At 36.8% G+C, this 7,495-nt stretch overlaps 1 pseudogene; it reads left to right on the top strand.

Moving 5' to 3' along the window:
• The first annotated feature begins 6,526 nt into the window (after nucleotides 1-6,526).
• LOC127191080 (casein kinase II subunit beta-like) lies at nucleotides 6,527-7,145 on the top strand (annotated as a pseudogene).
• Nucleotides 7,146-7,495: the final 350 nt, after the last annotated feature.

Below are 7,495 nucleotides of genomic sequence, written 5' to 3'. Positions count from 1 at the left end.
TAAAGATTGCATTTAAATTGCCAATTATTAGACAGGAATACATATAAACATGTTATGAATTACTTAATTTGAAAATATGTTCCAATTACTACTTACAAATATTTTAAAATAAATACACTTTTATGGTGGCTACTTTTTAACAACAAATTTTGAGTTTGGAAATTTTTGATACTTTGGAGTGTAGAAAAATGGTGATACATAGGATTGCATTTCTTCCCATAATTTATAATAATTTAATAAATTTGTTTACTTCTTACTTTTTTGGATAGTTATGTAACAAATGAATCCAAATTCAGTACTCTAAAAAAATATATCAATTGTTTTCAAGGAATTCAAGTGACCTGTACAGAAGTGATTACCTCTGAGCTCTCCAGGGCTGTGTGAGAGCCTCAGATTCCTGGAGCCGGGCCAAGTACTGCCAATGTCTTCAAGTCTTGATTCTTTCTCTTGGTGCTATTATGCCATTAATGGATTAATTTTTCTTAAAGTATGCATAGACATTTTCAAAAAAGAGGTGTTTTGAAAAATATTTATAATTTATCTTCCAGTGCTTCTCTCAGAATTGGGGCTCCATCTCTTTTGTCACATCAGCATAGTTGCTTCTGACATTTTTTTTTAGTCAAGACCTCATAACTATAATTTCCTATGTAGTCAAGAGTAACCCTTAAACTTCATATTCTTCTGAATGTTAGAAATTGAATCCATACCCCACTCTCCACTCAACTGTGGAGAATGTTACATGAATCGCATGGATGGATGAGGCAAGGTGTACTGGTAACTTAGATGTATAGTTGAAAGACTTCCCAGCTAAGGTCTAAGCTTTAACAAATTTAAAATGTCTTGGCAGCTTTATTTGTACATTTTAAAGTCTACCTAGAGCTTAGATTTTTCATTGTCATGAGACATAAGCTGCCAATTTTCAAAAATTTGGTATTTACATTAAGATGATATCAATCAGCAACTTTGGAATTATTCCTTATTTATATAGACAAAATATCAGACATTTTAAATATTTAATTTAATGGACTGAGAGTTCAACAATTTGGCCTGGAATTCTGCTTGTCATTTTCTTAATTTTTTGAGGTATATTTCCCACAGTTGATAGCTTCTGGTGGAGGTGCAGGTGAAGAAGGATTTGATTTTCTTTGAGGGCAAAGTGGAAGACTGGGAGTCATGCTTTAGGCAGTGTATGGAAAACACAAATTGCAGTTTATATCTAATTTTGAGGGAGGAGGAGGTCACCAGTTCAGGGGTGGACATGGAAAACATGGTGGTGAGTGTGATCTAGGTATATAAGTTGAAATCCCCAATGAATAAATAACAATATTACTTTGAGAAAAATAATGTATTGTGAATAAGGATGCTTTAAGAGCAGAAGTCACTCTACTCATGTTAGTATTGCTGGTATTGCTTATGTATAACTTTGGGGATTAATTTTTTGGAACACATTGTTTAAGCTATAAAAAATACTATATAAAACATTAGCCAATAATTATTTAATTATCTTTAAGGAGTGTTAGTTAAAACTTAAAAAATTAAAATAAAGTAATAAAAAATTTTAAATGCTATACAAAGGAAAACTGGAGCTGAATAAGAACCCCAATGCAGGTGCTTAGCATCATACTGAGGTGAGAAATCAGGACCTTTGGAAGGCAGTGCTTCTCTCAGATTCGGGGCTCCATCTCTTTTGTCACATCAGCATAGTTGCTTCTGACATTTTTTTTTAGTCAAGACCTCATAACTATAATTTCCTATGTAGTCAAGAGTAACCCTTAAACTTCATATTCTTCTGAATGTTAGAAATTGAATCCATACCCCACTCTCCACTCAACTGTGGAGAATGTTCTGACCATTGGCTAGATCTGGGTAGGGGTTTAAAGTTTACCGCCTGTATTGTCCTTGGCTGGTGCCTTAGTTTGAGCGGGACTCCTGGGCCCAAATCTGCCTATCATAATGTTCTACTTGTAGGTTTCTAGGACCCTCTGGATCCTTCTACTTTGCTATTCTCCCATGCTTCTCTCATCTAGAATCCCAATAGGATGTCCTCCCTACTCTGGTGACTCATATTTGACCATGTCCCCTGCAGGAGGAGACCTAGTGGCACTCAGAGGAAGGATAGCAGGTTACGAAGAAGAGACTTGATACCCTATGAGCATATACAGGGGGAGGAAGTCCCCCTCAGGGGGGGAGGGAAATAAGGGGAAAATGGGAGGGAGGGAAGAATGGGAGGATACAAGGAATGGGATAACCATTGAGATATAGCAAGAATAAATTAATAAAAAAAGGAAATTGAGTCAGAGTTTTGTGAATATTTAAGATATTAGCACTTAGCTTCCTGCTCCAGTCATCATGCCTGCCTGCTGCCATTCTTCCTACCATGATCCATGAGGGTGATGGACATTTATCCCTCTTAAAAATTAAGCTAAAATTAACTCTTCCTTCCAAAGCAAGAGAGAGAGAGAGAGAGAAAGAGAGAGAGAGACAGAGAAAGAGAGAGACAGAGACAGAAACAGAGAGACAGAGACAGAGAGACACACAGAGAGAGGGAGAAAAGAAATTAAGAAAGAAAAGAAACAACATAAAGTGCCTCTATAACCCAGGCTGTAGCCTGTAGGGAATTTTCTTAACTAATTATTGATTTGAGATATTGAGATGGCCCTGTCCATTGTGTGTGATGCCACTGTTTGGCTGCTGGTCCTGGGATCTATAGAAAAACACACTGAGCAAGCCATCAGGACCAAGGTAGTAAATAGCACCCACCTATTGCCTCTGACTCAGCTCCAGCCTCCATGTTCCTACTCTGCTTGACTTCCCGTCTGACTTCATTTGATGATGAACAGTGATTTGGAACCACAACTAAAATGAAATAACAAATTACAGGATCATTAAGGATTGTTTTTAATTTTAAAAATATCAAGCCTTAGGCTAAATTCAGTGAGGATACATTAGAGAGTGCTAACAGTAAAAACGATAAACTCTAAACATTCATGATATAATTATGTGAAAAACATGTGTAAAATATCATGGAAAACAAGTATATTTCAAATGTATGATACACTATCAGAGATAGAAATGACAGATACCTTGTCCCTCACTCTCCTGCTCCTCCTTCTCCTCCTCCTCTTCTTTCTTTCTTCTTCCTCCTCTCTCTCTCTCTCTCTCTCTCTCTCTCTCTCTCTCTCTCTCTCTCTCTCTCTCTCTCGTGGGACAACCTTACAGGTCAATATAGTATATCTTTATAGCATTGTACTCATGTAATATTTAATTATTTTTGAGACAGATTTTCTCTTAATCTGAAGATTGCTGTTTGGCCTAAGTAAACTTGGCCAGCAAGATCCTGGGAGTCTTCTGTCCTCAGAGTCCAGTAGCAGGATTACAGGTTCTCATTACTGTGTCTGATTTAATAGGTTTCTAGGAAACTCAAATCAATTCCTCATGACTGAGACAGAAGCACTTTAACCACTAAGCCATCTTCCCATGCAAAAGAATATTTTGCATTGGTTATAAATATAGAAATAAGTGCAAGGATTCAATCTATGTTTAGATTTTAAAGCATATTCTATGTTCCATCCCAGCTGTCATTTGCAAAGTTATTAACTTTATTTTTATAAGAAATAGACCAGTTTTCTATTATTTTCTTGTCATTAGGAAAGGCTACTTGGAAACATAAATATGGACAAGGTGTATGGGATTCAAGGGAAAGTCACATTGCAGGGAAGATCAACAGCACAAACACTGTAGAACTGAGGATACCCAGGCAATCATAGCTAAGACACACTTGTGCAAAGCACAAGTCACCATATGCCATAAACTGGCAAGAATTTTTAAGTAGAATATTTAACAAGTTGCTAAAAGCAGAGTACAGACTGGAGGCTGAAAAGACCTTGTGAGTTGTATTTTGGGGATTCCCTACACAAGTTTGGGCAGATCCCTCACTAGATTATAAAAGGAGTTTCAGAGAACACATCCCAGAGAGTAGTGTAGTGAAAATAGAAAAAAGAGGCACTGTTAAACCTGCAGCAACACAACACAGTCCTAAGCCTCTGAGAAAGTATTTCATCAGAGTCCAATATAGAAACATGGGATAGGTTGGAGATTTGAATGCCACGCAAAAGCTGTGGACTCTAGTCTTCTCACATTCACTCAGAATAAACAAGCAAGCAAACAAATAAGTAATAAATATACAACAGAAAGAAGGTTTTTGAAGAATATCTTAAAACTCTGTAGGCTGTGAAGATGCTACAGCAGGAAGGGACAACAAAGAATCACTACTTGTGGAAAGAAGATAAAAACGCTTTCCAAACAGAGATTCCAAGAAGAGATTAAAGAATTAAGTTATTCCCTCCTCTTTAGAAAATCATGGCACAGTTACAACAAAAGATGAACAGCCCTGTACATCGTACAATAGTAAGACACAGACTATGAAGACAGTTACAAACTCAAGAAAAGGGGAAGGAAATGAAAACTCTACATAGCTTCTTGAAACCTTTGGGCATATAAGTTCATCAAACTTAAAATGTATGCTGAATAATAAAAACATTAATATAGATCTTCACCTTCCAGCATTTTTCATACTAAATATGATTATTCATGGCATATAAAGCTCTTTAAAAATAAACAAAAAATACTAAGCCTTGAAAAATTACTAAAGATGTGTCAAGAAGTGAAACAAAGTTTCCAACATATCAGTATGTAACAATCCTGTTTTTTGAGTCATAGAAATATATAGAAAGATGATGATGTCAATTAACTATTAATATGTAAATGCTTCTTTCCAAAGAAGTGGGTAGCATGTAAATCTAAATATGCATCATCAGCTGGAATAAAAATTGAGAAGAAATATTATTTCTAAGCTAACCAGTCAACTGAACAAATTCAGGAAAGATTCATTAAAATCAAAGAAAACTGGAGAGAAAGACCTGAATACATGGCATACACACATATAGATGCCTCAATGTCCATAAATAATAATAATATCAAAAATAATTGTTAAAAACACAAGGATCTTGTGTTTACATATAGCATTAGGGAAAACAGGCATGTTAAGCATACAGGATTGTCTTTTCAAAGGAAAATATCGAAAACCTTCTTTCTTCCCAGAAAGCTGTGAATGGAAGTGACTAGTAGTTGACGTGATGCTTATTCTAAGTTTCTCAAGCTCCCATAAGCATGACTGGAAATCCCTGTTTAACAGTCTTTGTCTCATCTGTATAGCCAAGGGCGCTCCCAAACTTTGGCAACCAGGAAATGACATGGCTAATAGACAGATGACCTCTACAGTTATCTATACTATGGCCCCACACCTCAGATCCTCCACTTGGGCCTTAAGCTAACACACGTCACCAGCCTATTTGTACAACCCGTATCCATGGAAGAAGTAGCATGGAGAGTCTCTATGTAGTTATGTCTTGCTGCTCACACGGGACGATGTAACACTTGGAAACTTTTCTCAGGTTGTACTGTACTTAAGTATGCATAAACTGAACTGTCTGGTGTCAGACTCTAGAAATTTGAACAAACACAGGCTACTGAGTTGTGCTGAAGCAGATTCTCTCTTTGCCTCATACAGATCTGTACTCTGCTCACACCAATGGTTTCAGAGACCTCCACAAATAATAACAACAATATTTAAAAGAAAATTATGCTATGAAAAGAGAGTAAATGGGCCATTGTTTTTCAGAGCTTGGGTCAGGGAGGAGTTTTACTCAATTACTTAAAAGAGAAATATATGTTATAATTTATATTCACACTTTTGAATTAGTGTTCTCTCTTTGCTATTTTGCTTTATACAGATGTTGCAAAGCTGAAAATTTTTGGGGTATTATATACTTTGCACTTTAGGTATAGGAGTTAAGAGCTGCAGCTGCTCATAGAGTATTTGCAATACGAGAAATATAACTCAGAATCTGAATTACTAATATTATTTAATTTTAATAAAATTTACTAGTTAATGACATTACCAAACTTCAAAACATTATTCCAAGGATAGACTGTTTAGATCTTTAAAAAAGAGAAACTAAAACCAATCTATAATTATTTACATTCAGATATCTGATTGTTATTTGATAAAATTACAAAAGATTTTTCAATAAGAAGACAAAATAAGAAAAGATAAAATTCTCATGGAGGTGAAATGAGAAACAAATAAGAAAAAACAATTTGAGAAATAATTACATATGTATATGTATTTGATAAAAATAGTGTTCTGTATTCTAAATAATTGTACAAAGAAGATAAATAGCCAAAATAATGTTATACGTTTTTAATGATACTTCCAATTGAAAGAAGCATAAGTTGCCAGGTAAGCTTCCTGCACTTTAGTGGTCTCTGCCGTTCCTTAGAAGCACGACTCCTCTTCCCTGCCATAGTTCCAGTCTGACTGCCAAAGAAAAGATGAGTAGGTCCCTTTCTGTCAATGGTCTAGAAGAGGGAGTAGGGTGAAAGAGGGAGGGAGGTGGGGAACGGGAAGATACAAAAGAGGGGATACCAAATGGATGTAATCTAAATAAATTATATAGAAAAAAAGATGGGTAGCTCGGAAGAGCTTTCCTGGGTTTACTGCTTCTGTGGGCTCCGTGGTAATGAATTCTTCTGTGAGTGGATGAAAACTGCATCCATGACAAATTTAATCTTACTGGACTCAATGAGTAGGAGCCCTACTATTGACAAGCTCTAGACATGATCTAGACGACGAAGAGCTGGAAGATAACCACAACCAGAGTGACCTGTTTGAATAGGCATAGGCTGGTCCACACCTGCTACATCCTCACCAACTGAGGCATCACTTGGAAAAGTAACAGCAGGGAGCCTTTAACTCCTGCCCTCCAGTGTACTGTGAGAAGCAGCTAATGCTTCCCCTTGGCCTCTAGGACATCCCACGTGAAGCTATGGTGAAACTCTGGGGACCCTAGTGCATGGACATGTACACACCTACGTCGTCAAGGCACCATCACACGGATGGTACTTACTTCAGCACAGGTTTCCCTCACGTGCTTTTCATGGTACATTCGGAGTACTGGTGCCCTAAGCAACCTGCCAACCATTTTGTGCCCAGGCTCGACAGTTTCGAGAGCCATCTAATGGCTTACCTGCGGCAGCTCCAAGCCTCCAGCAACTTCAAAAGCCCAATCAAGACAATTCACTGATCCCCCACCTGCCTCTCCCTCTGTCTAACACCAACATTCCTTTTTGCTAACCTTTCAAGAAGTTATGGTTTTAGTTGAAATTAAAGGCGTTGTTATCATGGTGGGAATATGAAATAAAGTGGAAAAAGTGCCAAAAATGAAAAAGAAAAAGAAAGGAGGAAGGAAGGGAGAAGCATAAACATGATATTCACTAATGTAGGTTTTTTAAGTCAGGGTTAAAGGTAGAATTCTTTCTAACAAAAATATTAGCAAAATATCATCTGTCTGTCAACTCTATGTTCTTTCAACAACAACTTCTTATTTCCTGGACCAGAGTACTCAGATACGTAAACTATAAGCTCAGATGTTCA

The sequence above is a fragment of the Acomys russatus genome, chromosome 6 (assembly GCF_903995435.1).
Source record: "Acomys russatus chromosome 6, mAcoRus1.1, whole genome shotgun sequence".
Taxonomy (NCBI): domain Eukaryota; kingdom Metazoa; phylum Chordata; class Mammalia; order Rodentia; family Muridae; genus Acomys; species Acomys russatus.
Note: the sequence above shows the minus strand (reverse complement) of the source record. Positions and strands in the feature narration are given on the sequence as shown.